The following is a 13,464-nucleotide window of genomic DNA, read 5'->3' as shown; positions in this document are numbered from 1 at the left end:
TGAAAATACAGCAAGGGAGTGGGATAAAATTAAAGTGAACTTTAAAAACAGGGTGAAAATAAAAGAAAGGGAGCTACGGTTATGAAGTAACAAGAATTATTTAGAGTGACTGACAAATGTTAAAGTACTGCAAAAAAGAGGGATATCACAGTACACGAAGAGGAGCAAATGCAATATGTTAAACAGAAAATAAGGGATCACCTTGATAATATGCATGCATTTAGAAAGCCCGCTGTTAGGCAACTGTTTTCTAATAATAACTCTTGAACACAAAAACTTTTAGCATAACAACTGAGGCAGCAGAAAATAGAAAAGGCTGTCACCAAGCTAAGGAAGCCTATAACAAGGAAGACAAGAGATCCTGTAGAAGTATTAGAAATATTTTGGAAATTTGATGAAAGTCTGTATAAAGCAAAGAAATATGCAAATCAAGAAAAAGTACAAATGTTAATGTTTATGGAAAAATTAAATAAGCCAGGGTTAGAGACAGATAAGGCCCAATTACTAACAGTTAGGATAAGGGGAGATGAGATAAAAATTGTACAATCAATCTACAGGAATGTCCCCAGGAATAGATGTTATTCCTGTGGATGTTTGGATGCTAGGAGGTAAAAAATTATAAAGATCTGGAAGTTTTTGTTTAACAGTATTTTTAGAGGCGGATAATTACCAATATCCTGGAAGCAAGTGGTGGTAGCTGTAATACCGAAAGACAGTAAAGATCTATCAGATCCAGCTTCATACAGGCCCATTTCAATATTAAACCATGATTATTATAAAATGTTTATGTCTATAATGGCTAAAAGAATAGCAAATGTGATGCCAAAATTGATAGATATGGATGAGTGTGGTTCCGGGGATGGGAGGCAAATATTTGACAATATTAACAGAACACTGATGATACAGAGGGAAGCACTGTTGTTGGTAGGTCTTGACACAGAGAAAGCATTTGACAGAGTTAGCTGGGACTTTATGAACAGGGCAATGGAAACATTTGCATTCCCAGATAATATTATAAGGCTGATTAGAGGATATATGAGGGATCGGAGGCGAAAATTAAAGTGTGTGGTCTCCTCTCAGATAATTTCTGCTTGAGCAGTGGAACCAGGCAGGGGTGTCCTCTCTCCCCTTTGTTATCTGCATTATATTTAGAACCACTGGCAAAGAAAATAAGGTACCCAGAAATTCAAGGATATAATTGGTAAGGTAGTCAAGAAAAGCTGGATCTATTTGAAGATGATATTATTTAATACCTGACAAAACCAAAATGGGACATTACAGTGTTGTGGAAGACATTGAGACAGTTTCAAATCTTTTCAGGATACAAAATTAACAAAGACAATAGCAGTAAATTATGGACCCACACACACATTGGTTCAGTAATATCCATACTTATGCGGACATGATAAAATGAAGTATTTAGGAATACAGATTAAAAATTATTCTGATGTGGCAGCTAAGGATATGTGGGAAGAGACTAAACAAAAGATACTGCATAAACTAAGAAAATGGAAGGTCTGTCATATGGATAGTGATAGTAAGATACAAGCAGTTAAAATGCTTTTAGTCTCTTTAGTCTTATACACAGGTCAGGCATATTTTTATCAACCAGAGAAGAAGTTGTGGACAGCAATTAATAAAGAACTGAAGGATTTTATCTGGTAGGGGAAGACAGCAAGAGTCAAATGGAATAAGATGATTCTTCCAAAAGAACAAGACGGATTGTGATTACCCAATTTAACGGGGTATTTCAGAGCAACACAGTTAAGGCTCATATACATAGCACAAGCAGAAAACTATAAATCAAAGTGGAAAGGCATGATGATGAAACGGGGGGGGGGTAGCTCAAGAAACAAGAAGAGACTGGGATTTTGGATGCCGACCCTGAAGAAGAAAAACAATAACCATATTATATTCATAAAGAAGCAGAAAATATTCTAGGAACTAAACAACATGGGAATGAAGAAAGAAGATTCTGCTGATACAGATGACTGCAATTAGAGACACAGACAATAGGAAAGAGGGGGCTGGAATTTATTGGAGAAAAATGGCAAAGGAACCAATGTACTACGAGCAAATAACTAGACAGGTAAAGATAACAGAAGGCGAAGGCACCAAAAATGTATTTGAATTTCAAGTTACAGACTGACTTCCCTACCAAAGACTGATAGAGTATAGGCAAATAGAAACAGGGGGGGTTCCTAAATTAAGACCAGCACTGGTACAGTTTTTGGTAGAATCTAGAAAAGAAGATGTCATTAAAAAAGAAATAATACAGCATATAAAATATTGCAAGATAACTAAAAGAATCAATTAGAGGAGGTTAGAAAGGATTGGGAAGAGAGACTGGATAATTAATTCACAAAAAAACAATGTGGCATATATCTATGTCTCCCAAATATGCAACAAAGTCTGGAAGACTTAGGATCTTTGCTTGTAAGTGTTTACACAGGTATTTTTATACCCCAAGTAGACTCCAAAGAAATTTTCCTCAAGTGAACAGCAAATGGAGGTGTGACGGGGAAAAAAGAGGTAACTGACAACTTATTTTCTAGGAGTATAATGAGTTGGCAGACTTTAAATTGATGTAAACCTTGGCTGGAGATGATTGTCACTACTGTGAAGTGACACCCCGACCCCATGTGCAAAATGGGAAAAGGGGTTGAGGATGGATGGACGGAATTGCCTAGACATAGTAAGCCATTGCTGAGTCTAAATGTGGTGGCTGCCAAAAAAGCAATTACTAAAAAATGGGAATCAAAGTCTAAACCAACTTTATTAGAAGTAGCGAATATAGTAACAGATATAAAACAACTGGAACTGGGATCTTTTGAAAAGGGTAGGAGCAAATTACATCGGAAAAAAGTGGGAATTGTAGAAACAATATACACAGAGGAGGAACGAGGTTTAAAGACATGATTTGAATGAGCTATGTAATGTCTGAATGATAATGATTGGATAGATTATAAGTGATGTATAATGTTTGCAACTACAACTGTGTCAATGTGGAACGTGGTTTGTAATGTATAATGTTTCCAACTGGAATTATGTCAGTATGGTTTGTTTTCATTTATATAAACATAAGCTTGCCTATGTCATATGTGATCATTTAATAAAGATTTTTTTTGCTTAACAAAAAAAAAAAAAAAAAAAAAAAAAAAAAGATTTCTCTTCTGACAAACTCCAGCACTGGGATCTAAAAACATAAAAAATGATGATGTGGGGACCAAAGAGTTTTCAGATACCACTACATCTTTCTCATGTGGAGTCTTGCCAGGATATCATGAAAATCATAGATGCCATGAGACCCAAAATCCTAAGGTATTCCCTAATGGTGACCATAGTCTGAGTGGAAATCCTTAGCAACTGATCTAGATAAAGATCTCTTTTTCCTGCAGAAGAAAAGCTCTTTGAACTGTGGTGTCTAGCTGATGCCCAAGGAACACAATCCTTTGTGTAGGAGTCAAGAAAGACTTTTGAATGTTCTCTTGGAATCCCAGTTTGTGCAAGAGATCTCACCCTAGAGAGATTTCTGACATCTTGAAAAAAAAAAAAACTCTGTAAAGATAATTAAGTTGTCTAAACATGAAAAAATGTGCATAGCCTACTGTCGAAAGATTTTACTCTTCTAACATATTCTGGAAGAATCACACCAAGTTCTTGTAAGCAAGTAAAACAGCTTTATTTTACATGCATGGAGACCTGCTACATGATAGTAGTATGCCAGCAGTCTGGCTACTTGTACTTTGAGTTCTACTTTTATAGACCCTCCTGCACGTACATACACGTAGCACACAGAACATAAATTAGAAGTGATAGTTTGATTACTTGTTTTTACCAGCCAGTACCACAGTTATTCTTGCACCATTAACTTTCTTATCAGTAGTTTAAGATTAACTTCTGCATTCCTCAGTGATCAACATTTTCCAGAACATTTCAGTTTGCACGCAGTGAACATTTTTCTGCTTAACCCTTTATATACAGAATACAAAATATGTTGAACTTCAGCATTTTTCCACATTTCCCCCCTTACAACATTTTGTATACTGTTTATTTTACACAATCCCAGATACATTTTATACCTTCTCATAATCAGAAAAATATGCTTTTGTAGCATTGGCAGAGATAACCTTCGATATTATCATTTTGATACATGGTATGCAACAGCAGCCAAGCAGCAAAAATATGACTGCACCAACACATACAGCAATTAAAATGTTCATCAACACAGAACCCCAGTTTCCAAACAGGTTTTGGAAAAAGTCAGTCAAGGGGTTTGGACCAGGTTTAGTCAGTTCAGAAACTTGTTGAATTATTTCAAGATGACTCTGAATTTCATGCTCGTTATCAGGAATGAACGAGCAGCACTCCTCGTGTATGAGAGCGCAAGTACCTCCTTTCGCCGCTAGGGTGAAATCGAGCACCATACGGTTCTGCAACACTACTGTTCTCATCGCCGTTAATTCGTCCGTCACCAATTCCAGCGCTGAAAATGTCGCATTACTCAGAGTCTCTAACAGCTTTGACAGTTTTCTCAGTTCCCAGATGGACTTTACTGTCCCATACGCTGGCAAAATACCAGCCCAAGCAATTACATCATCACCTAGGTCCATATGTGAGAGTCCTTTGCTGCTGACGTGCGCCAAGTCATGGTGATAAATCCATGACGCATCAATGTTACCTACGGGATTAATAGGTTTATTAAGAGAACGTGCATTTCGTATTTTACCTTGAGGTAATGCATTAACATGTCTGATAGCTGGTATGAGATATCCCAAAAAACAACTTCCTGACCAGCCATATGGTAACCATTTATATGCTTTCCTACCACAAATAAAATAACAATCATTCGTTTTGATGGTGATATTGGTTGGAAATTCATAACTCCCATTTGGCTTTAGCCCCTTAAATAACAGGCCATATACATGCAGCATTTTTTCAACAAAACTAGTATCATTTACATTGATGTCTTTTTTTATAGCTCCAAACTTGGTCTCACACTGCCCTTCTAGGGTACAATTATGAACTATTGTCAAATTACATTGGCTCAGCCCCACCTTAACTTTTCCAATCTTTTGAAAACACACTGTTCCATTTTGGCGCCCCAGAAGAGGCAGCACCACCTTGTCTCTCAGTGGTACTTCTGTGGTTTCAAACAACAAATTATTCCAAGTATCATTTGTTCCCAGAGGGGCTGCCCCTAACATTAAGCCACTATGTACAGTAGGTATTGCAGTACATACCCAACAATTTGAGATATTCATTGAGGATGCATATGCATATTTAATCGCTTGATATGTATTAAAGTTTGGATGCCAGCTGGTGTGTTTGTCTCTTTTTGAATGGCTAGCTTCATTAAAAAACAAAAATGGCCAAAACAGAAATATTACAATCACAATAGTTATAAACAATAAAATATTGCAATAGAACCATTTTCTCTTATTCTCATTATTGTCCTTCATGGTTACTGCTGGCTGTTTATTCCCCAGGGGGATTCAAGTTTTTATCTAACTTAAAATATTTTACAATTTTACAATGTGTTTGGTGGATCCATGAGGACCTTTCTTTAATCCGAACTGCCGTTGGAGTTGCGATCAACACCTGGTAGGGGCCCTCCCATTTGGGGGATGCCCAATTCTTCTTCTTAACGATCTTGACCCAGATCCAGTCGCCGAGTCTGATTTCCGTGATTTTGTCGTCTCTTGAACCTGAAAAATAATCATTCGTTAAACAGCTGTTAGTATTGGTCAGCATTTTCCTCATGTACTCTGCTATCTCCTCACCCCCCTCACGTTCCGCAGGCAACAAGTTTTGCCACTGCGGGACGTAATAAGGTCTCCCATACAATAACTCAAATGGGGTGACTCCTTTTGAGGTGGGAGTTGTCCTTATGGAAAGGAGGGCTAGAGGTAGACAGGTAATCCAAGACTGATGTGTCTCGGCCATGAGTGTGAACATTTTTCTGCTTAACCTTTTATATACAGAATACAAAATATGTTGAACTTCAGTATTTTTCCACACCTACAGTCTGTAATGAGCTATAATTGCAGCCAGACATTTTGTGAATACTCTTGGTGCAGCGGATAGTTCAAAGGGTAAGGCAGAGAACTGTCAATGTGACCCAGGCATACAAAACTTTTAAAACGCATGAAGTCTGGATGAATATGTATATGATGATAAACATCTTTTAAGTCTAGTGTTACCAGGAAACTTGAAAGAGGAAGAAAAGATAACAGATTGTGAAGTGAAAACATTCTGAATTTGGGTACTATCACACCAGTTTAGGAAAGAAAGATCCAGAGCTAGTCTCCAAGCATTTTCTTCCTTTCACACTATGAATATCCTTGAATAAAACTCCTTCCCCACATGGGAAGAAGGAACTGGTTCTATCACTCCTTGGAACAGCATGGGATAAATAGGTGGAAACAAAAGAGTCTGATCTGTAGGATGAGGAATGACACCCTGGAAAGGGCGAATTTCCCCCCACTGCCATCTACAACATTGATCAATGATTTTCAGAACCCATTTGTCTAAAACAATCTGTTGCAGAAGAGAAAAACAGAAATTCTGACTTACTGGAAGAGAAAAGGGGCTGGGGTAGGAGGGGGTCACAATGTCTCTTGAAAAGTCATTCAGATTTGTTGAACTGGCCTTTGTTTTGGAGCTGTGAAACTTTGTTTGGGAACCCCCCTGCCAATTCTTCTTAGACATCTGTTTGGCCAAATTCCGTTGAGACTGTTTATTCTTTTTTTTTTGCCAAAACTGGGTGAGGAGCAAGAAAATCCCTTGGACAATTTGGAAAAGGATGGCTAAAAAATCTTAAGCGATTCCCTTGTTCAGCTTACCCCTTTCATCACACTTACACTTTCTGATTACCTATTCAGCAGAGGGGCCAAACACTAAATCTCTTTCCAAGGGAGAATTTAAAATCTCATTTTTGCATCATCTGGGAGGTTCTCAGAATGCTGCCAAGCAAACCTCCTTAAAACAGTACCAGTGGCCAGAGCCCTGGAAGAAGTATCAATACAGTCATACACAAACTGCAAACAATGACTAGTGACCTGTGCTACAGAAGAAACTAAGTTATTTAAAACCATTTTTTCTTCACAAGAAGAAACTGTAGATAAAATATTCCTCATACTTTCACAATTTGTCAGGACAAAGTTTAACATATGACCTTGACAACTCAAAATTCTCATAATTATAAAGTTGCGGAAGTATACACTTTTTATTCATACCTATCAATACTTTACCCAACCTTATTAGAAAGAGTAGGACTGGAATTAACTAAGTGTTTAGCAGCAGGGGAATCAACTACGGCTATAGGTGTCGGTTAGGTTTGGAAACGGTATGTAAAAATTTAAAAGGCTAAGGAACTTTAAAAATACTATATGCCTTTTAAGGAACAGGTGGCTGACTATCAGGAAAACTGCAGACAGTAAGACATACATCCTCGCCAGGCAAACAGGACAGAAGGAATGGGTGTAGGTTTTAGAAAATATTAATGGAACAGCTCAAAAAATTTCTGAGGTACTGAGAAACCCCAGTTTTCTCCCACTGAAAACGTTAGCACATTCTAACAATAGTCTTAGACAAAGAGAGGCCCCCCTCCCCCACAGAGAGAATCAGAGACTGAGCTCTCCTCTGCTCTGAGTCTGAATCAGAAATCTTCATTTACTTATATGTATGTACGTATGTATGTAATGAGTCTGCATCAGAAATCTGAGGAAAAAACTCTGAATACATCACTGCATCTTCCTGTTCAGATTCAAATTTTTGAATTTCTACAGGAAAAGAAGAATCCCTATTTCTATTATTAGAAACTACTTTACAAGAAAGATCAATATCCCGAATTAAACCCTGAGACATTCCCAGTGAACAATTCCTATCCAAAGGAATTTGAGAAAGAATAGATACAAACTTGGTTTTATGTTTCTAATTAAAGAAAAAAGCAGCCAACCATGTTACTAATGGCAGCAGCAGCTTCCCCAGGGATGGGCACAGCATTCTGAGACAACAGAGAAACCTTTTCTAATCCCTCTCCCAGGACTGACAACAATGGCCAGGCTTTCCCTTGCCCACTGAGGAGACTCAACAGCCACATAGGACATGGCTAACCTCTGGTCCATAGTGGCTGTAGGTGCTACACCAGAAGGATTTGGGGCAAAAGATGAGTGGTCTGAGGTTCAGCAAATGGCCACAGCAGAATCATCCACCTGCGGATGATGCAAATTGCTAGTCTGCTGTGATGGGAAAGGCTGTTTGCTTAATGTTTTCTTTTTGTGGTTGGAAATAGGACTGAGGATGGGAACGGGAGTCCGTTCCTTGGTCAACATGATCAAGTTGAAAATGATGTTTCTTTCCTGGAGCAGTCAAGCAAAAAATGCCAGTAAAACAACCAGTCCACAAAAGTTACTCTTTTGACAAAAAGAACATTGTAAAAAGCACTTTAAAACACTATGGCAGCACAAAAATAAATAATAAACACAATTTCTTCACAGAAAAGATATTTTCATTTAGTATACACTACTTTTAAACTGACAGAAATAAATATGTGCATTTCACAGAACATTACAACTTCAGTATAAAGAGGAATGTAATAAAATATCAACAAAATTTAAGAAAATGGAAGCTTTTTCCACAAAGGGAGCTTACACCCAGCAAAGAAAAGCACAAGCCAATTGTCAATCTTCAGAAGTCAAAGAGGGGCATACTGTTTGGCTGCAGTAAAGCTCTGAAGGGCTTTGTGCACAGACTTGTCCTTTTGTCAGCTCATCTCACAGCTCAAGGTTTTTGACAGTTGGGGTGAGTGGAGGGTGCCTGAAGCTTTGAAAGCTGGCCGGCTATTATATATACCAGTCACCAATATGAACATCAAGAAATACAGACCATGTAACTCAAACAATAATAAAACAGCTTTTGCTCTCTCTGCCTATTTATTTTTGCATTGTTTTTAAAGTACTGAAAGAGGGCTGTGGCTCTGATATAGAAGCTCAAGTCTATGATTAATTTGCCGTTTTGACTGTATTTCTGTTGTTTGGACTTAGAAGTCAGGGATAGTTAGAATTCATTAAGACTTCAGGTATTAGTAGTCTAGTAATGAAAGCTCCAGATAAGAGGTTAGTTCTTGCACATTCCATTTGAATGTTTAAACCTATCTATTTTTTATTACATCTGGCAAGTATACAGCTGCTTGTACATTTAATGTTAGAGAGTGCATTGCTTAATTTTATTTATTTCACGTTAATAAATTGTATTATTCAATATAAATGCTTGTGGCTGAATGTTTTTAGGTTAATGGTAAGTGTAGTAACTGCTAAGTTCTGCTTTTTGTAGAGTGTCTGATTAAAGTTATTGGTACCAAAACAATTATTCAATGACAGGTGTATTTTACTGGTAAAAGTAATTGTGTTCTTAAGCATGCTAAACTGTTCTGGCTGGTGGTGGGCTGTTAAGGTGAGATACAGAAAGGGATGTTATTACTGGAGAGATATCATGGATCCCTCTTAAAAAACATTGAGAGTGTGTGTGTGTGTGTGTGCGCGCGCGCGCACACGTGTGTGTATGTGGTTCAAAATAATCTGGCACAAGTTTCAGTTACTGGAAAACACAGATAATGGGCTCCTCCACTAAAAGTACTGCCAAAAGAATCCAAGTTGAATAAACCAAACTGTAAGGCAAGTACTACCACGCTGTAAATAAAGCAACTTCACTTTATTAAAACAATAAAAAATAATAAATAAAACAGTATTATAAGTGCTTTTGGGTAAATCCCTTCATCAGATGAAAAAGTTACTAAAAACATTGTATCTAATATAATACATAACAGCCAATGAGAATCAATAATTTACTCTCCTTTTTGCTAGAGCTGGTTTTAAAGGGACAACATAATTTAATCCTGGGGCTTTATCAGCTCCCAGTCTAAGAATCCATTGCATCTCCTTATATTCAGTTTCATTAGTTTAATTTTTTAAGTCTCCCATCCTTTGACTTCTATTTACAACACATACAACCTTAAATGCAAATACACTGCGGTGGTGGTGCTGCGGTAGCGTTGTCGCCTCACAGTAAGACGTTGCCCAGTTCGATTCTCAGTTAGAGTGTCTTCTGTGTGGCGACATGCGTGAATGGGCGTTCCTTCGTTGAAGGTTGTGCGTCAGGCCCGGCAAGTTGGCACGTAAAAATCTACTGCCAATCATTAGCGGACCGGAGTTCTGCTGTGGCGACCCCTAACTGGGAAAAGCCGAAAGACACAACAACAACATAACCATAAATGCAAATAAATGATTATTATGCAGTTCTATATGCTTATAAAGTGCAATGTGTTCTTTTTCTAGCCTTATATCTGATAAATGTTTAAAAATTCTATCTTTAAGTCTGCACTTTATTTTTCTTACATAATATGCAGTGCGCTGTTGGCTATTTGCAATATAGACAACATTTTGTGTGTTACAGTCAGCATACATATTCAAAGAATAACTCTTGTTAGTTTTAGGATGGCAAAACAGTTGCTTTCCATAATATGCCTGCACGCTTTACAATGCTGACATGGAAAAGTGCCCTTTCTCTTAATACCTTGGGGTTTTAAGCTTGGTATGCATGGGTTCATGACATAAAATGTCTTTTAAATTCTTATTTCTTTTAAAAATAAATATAGGCTGTGTCCCTACAAAGCTAGTTGTATTCTCATCTGTCAACAGAATCCTCCAGCATTTATGAGGAATCTCAGCTTTTTACTGAGGCTGACCAGGGAGTTCCTCCAATCATGTGATTTTACTCTTTTTTGCAACAGTTTCTTTCTTCTGTTGTAGAGTTTGTTAATGGAAGGGGACCACCAGATTGGCTTCCTTTTTTTGGAGGATAGCATCTTGGTTCTGTTAGGGATAGCACAATCCATGCACTCGTGTAAGTGCTTATAAAGTGTATTTATGTAGGATTCAGCAGTCGTACCTCTATTGTCCGTCTGCATGGGTGTCGTGAAGTTTGCCACTTCTGTCTTAAGAAGTGTGAAGTTTGCTTTGGAGAAATTCTTTACGGTGGTTTCCCTAATGGGGGGTGGGGGCGGGATGTGGATGTCTAGGGTGATTAGCTTGTGGTCGGATCTGACCAACGAGGAATTGACCTCTGGTGTGGAACATCGGTTGCCCATGTTGGTAATGACCAGGTCTAGGTTATTGCAGCACCTTGTGGGGGTGTGGATAAGTTGATCCAGGGCATTGGAATTTATAAATTCCAGAAAGCGTTGGACCGAAGGAGTTGGTACATGAGTAGTTTTCCCAGTTAATGGTGGGGGTAGTTGAAATCGACCATTATTAGGGTGTTGGGTTGTATCCTAATATTTTCCAGTGTATCAAGAAATGAGGAGTGGGAATCCTGGGGCATGATGGGGGATCTGTAGCAAGTTACAATTTGGATTGCGGTCTCGCCCAGAGTTAGCTGCACTTGGATAATCTTGGCTGCATTATGCTGAGCAACTAGCCTGGAGGTGTGGATATCCTTAATGAATATTGACTCCGCCTTTAGTGTTTCGGTCCAGGTTAGGTGGCTGAAAGGTGTGGTATGAATTATAGCCTGGTAATGCAGGGGTGCTCTCTGGAGCCTTGAACCAGTTCTCTGTCACTGCACAGATGTCGATGTTCTCCATTTTAAGGAGTGCCTCGAGTGAATGCATTTTGAAGTTTAGACTTCTAGCACTGAGTAGCATTACCTTCAGATTTTGCTTGCTTTTACCTGTTACGGGGGTGAACTTGTCATTTGAACCTTGCCTAAAAAAGGCACAATAGGGGTGGCAAGAGCCTTAGGCAGTATCTGGAATCACAAGGGCGACAGGTGCAGGCCATCTGTGGCAAAGCATCGTGGTCTGTCGATCATGTCATCCCAGGTAGACAGATACTGGATCCCCTTAGAATGACACCAGAAGCTTAGCCAATTGTTGAAGTCAATCATTTTGTCCTTGTACTGTGGTATCATTCTGGGTGATGGCAGGATGCTACTCAGAGCTTGGGTCATACCTGCCTGGGCTACAAGATAGGAGAGCTCCTCCATGTCTCTTTTTCATGAAGACAAGGGTGGTACATCTCACGTCATTCACACCAACATGGACAATGACAGAGTCATATTTGTACTTGTTGTGGAGTGACCTGAGTGCGTACGTTATGTGGTGAATCCTGGCACCCGATAGGCAGCTGACAGTAACTTTCTCCTTATTTAGAATGGTGAGTGGAACATCAGTGTGCCTGACTATAGAGTCACCTATGACTAGAGTGTTGGGTACGTTGTTATGCCTTATAGGCTGTGGTTGAGTGGCACACTGAGTTTGTGGGCTATGTGTCATTTGGGTTGTGTTGGGGGATGGAGGTTGCTTGCTTACGAGTTCTGAACAAGTGCTGAGCTCAAAGAAACAGATCTGAGTGCTAAACCTAAAAAAACTGGCTAGTTCTAAGGGAAAATTTGAAGAGCAGACTTTATGGTACCAGGAATAGTTTAACCCTAGCTAAGCGGCGATGCATAAAGTGTTTTTTTTAATACAACAGTAGCAAATGATTAAACTGATTTAAACAAATTAACCAATGAAAAGCTAAAAACTGAGCCTCGTTCCAGCAGTCTTCGATCAGACAAGTTCTAACTGCACACTCCTGCCACCTTCTCCAAAGAAAGATGCTCTGGATTAGTGCTCAAGTTATACAAACAAAGCTAGATTCAGCAGGTCTGAATTTACTCTATGTTACAGCAAACAAGGCATACCAATTTCAGAAAGAAACAGTTCAAATAAGCAGGCACAATAAGCCTTTAACAAGAAACTCCCAGCTCAGAAGGGCAGAATCTACCCTCTCCTCCCACAAGAGTGCAGACCACACCTTCTTAATGTAAAATAACTGGCCCGAGGCCCACGTGCTTAAACCAGAACTAATACACTTTTAGAATAACAGGACACTAAGCCTTCAATCAGCAACTCCCAACTTAGAAAGATGTAAGCTACCAGCCCTGCCTCAACAGTGCAGACCACAAACTTTCGTAATGTAAAACAACTGGTCTGAAGCCCAAGTGCTTCAAACAAAGGCTTAGAATAACATTTACAATTTAATCAGGTTACGAACAAGCAGTAATAAATGCAGCAGAATAAATGCAATTAACGTCTAAAAAAAACTCCAGTTATACTCTGTGGTATATCGTCTACTCAGAGGCGATCTCTGCTTAACATACAAGGCCATGTCAAACCCTGAGCTGTTGGACATGCTCCAGTTAAAGAAATCCCAATCCCTCAGAGCCACACGCTCCAGGGATCTAATCCTTATCATCACAATGAACAAAACATGCTGGAGGGATAGGTTCCTGACCCAGAGACTCCCCATACTCTGGAACAGACTGCCCATACATGTCAAGCAGAGCACCTCATTGGCCCTCTTCAAAAGGAACCTTGATGATTGGATGGGAGATAGGAAATTCACCCCGGGGATCATGTCA

The sequence above is a fragment of the Protopterus annectens genome, chromosome 9.part0, assembly GCF_019279795.1.
Source record: "Protopterus annectens isolate FY-2018-M chromosome 9.part0, PAN1.0, whole genome shotgun sequence".
In the NCBI taxonomy this organism is placed as follows: domain Eukaryota; kingdom Metazoa; phylum Chordata; order Ceratodontiformes; family Protopteridae; genus Protopterus; species Protopterus annectens.
The sequence above is the reverse complement of the archived record's forward strand: the minus strand, read 5'-3'. Positions refer to the sequence as shown.